We start from the raw sequence: 2,253 nt of genomic DNA on the forward strand, positions 1-2,253 counted from the left end.
CAACATCCTTTTTATTTACTTATTTTGAGACAGGGTCTCACTAAATTGTGGGGGTTGGCTTTGCACTTGCTATCCTCCTGCCTCAGCCTCTGAAATCACTGGGATTACAAGCTTGCCCTACCCACCACATCCCTAGTACCCAGGGGGGAGGGGTACTAGGAATTGAACTCAGGGGCACTCAACCACTGAGCCACATTCCCAGCCCTATTTTGTATTTTATTTAGAGACAGGGTCTCACTGAGTTGCTTAGCTCCTTGCGGTTGCTGAGGTTGGCGCTGGGATTACAGGCGTGCACCACTGCACCCGACTCCACATCCAGTTTATTTTTTAATTAGAAATGGATACTTAATAAAGTAAAAGTCCCTTGCAGATCTATACAGAGAAAGAACTACTATTAATGATTTGGATTATATTGTCTCTCCAGATTTTTTTTTCTTCTGTATGTTCGTGTTTTTTTCTGTATATTGGGGTGAATGTATATGTTTAACAGAAGTAGGGTTGTTTTCCTTAATGATATTTCTTGGGCAGCTTTTCATATCAGTACGTTTAGATATAACTTGTTCTTTTTAAATGCTGCCTACATGGTATGGCCAAACTATAATTTACTTAACAGGTTCCCTATTGAAAATTATTTGGGTTATTTCCAGTCTTTTCCTATTAGAAGCAATACTGCAATAGACATTTTTTTAAATATTTTTTTTTAAATTGTAGGTGAATACAATACCTTTATTTTATTTATTTATATGTGTGCTGAGGATCAAACCCTGGGCCCCACATGTGCTAGGCAAGCACTCCACCACTGACCCACAACCCCAGCCCTGCAGTAGACATTTTTGCACATACATCTTAGAGCATTTTGAAGGGAATTCTATAGGATAAATTCCCAGGGAAACTTCCTTTTAAAACATGCCTCATCAATTATAATTTTAATCTTATTCCAAATGCCCTGACATAAAATCCTATTCCTGATCAAAATCACATAAAATGCTTAGCATACAGTACACATGAAACAAATGCTCGCTATTTTCATGGTCATGATATTATTAGCCCAGTGCATGAATATTCATTCCTTTGGTCAACAATTATTGATGAGTTTCTGCCATGTGATGGGTCCCAGGATTCAACAGTAAATAGCCATAGACCTTCCCCTCAAGAAGTTGATATTGATGATGTGTCAGCTGGGAATTACAACACCTGAGATTAATACATAAAAGTGGAGAGGTGAGGAAATGTGTAGGAGAGACATCCCACTACTTGAAGAAGGGTAGACAAGGGAAGGGCTCAGAGTTGTAACAGCTGGGGATGTGGCTCAGAGATAGAGTGCTTGCCAAGCATGTGCAAGGCCCTGGGTTCATCCCTGGCAACACACACACACACACACACACACACACTAAATAAAAGTGGGTGTGGCCCGCACTTGTAATCCTAACCACTCAGGAGACTGAGGCAGGAGGATCTTGAGTTCAAAGCCAGCCTCATCGACTTAATGAGGTACTTAGCAACATAGCAAGACCCTGTCTCTAAAGAAAATACTAAAAAGGGCTAGGGATGTGGCCCAGTGGTTAAGTGTCCCCGGGTTTAATCCCTGGTGCTAAAAAAAGTAAAAGAATAAATAACAGCTTGAATCAACCTAAGAGGAAGAGTGACAAGCACCCCAGTTATCAGAAGTATCCAAGCAGAGACCAAGACATCATCCCCAAGAAATACTGGTAAGAACAGTAAACCAGAGTTTACTAGTTCTCAAATGTCCACCTTCAGACTGATGCTAGTGCATGGAAAAGTATGCTAAATAAATGATTAAGAGGTGAATTTATGTGTGCTAAATTTATATGGTTTAAGGAACAGTATTGTATTTTTTTTTTAATATTTATTTATTTTTTAGTTTCGGCGGACACAACATCTTTGTTTGTATGTGGTGCTAAGGATCGAACCCCGGCCACACGCATGCCAGGCAAGCACACTACCACTTGAGCCACATCCCCAGCCCAGTATTGTATTTTGAAAGTATGTACCCTTCCTACCTTTTGATATTAAAATGTGAAACAAGCTAGGTGTGCGGCCCACGCCTCTAATCCCAGGGACTTGAAAGGTTGAAGAAGGAGGATGGCAAGTTTGAGGCCAGCCTCAGCAACTTAGTGAGGCCCTAAGCCACTTAGGGAGATCCTGTCTCAAATAAAAAATAAAAAAGGCTGGGGGGCTGGGGTTGAAGCAATAAAGACATTGTGTCCACGTACAACTAAAAAAATTATATAA

This window comes from Ictidomys tridecemlineatus, chromosome 11 (assembly GCF_052094955.1).
Source record: "Ictidomys tridecemlineatus isolate mIctTri1 chromosome 11, mIctTri1.hap1, whole genome shotgun sequence".
Taxonomy (NCBI): domain Eukaryota; kingdom Metazoa; phylum Chordata; class Mammalia; order Rodentia; family Sciuridae; genus Ictidomys; species Ictidomys tridecemlineatus.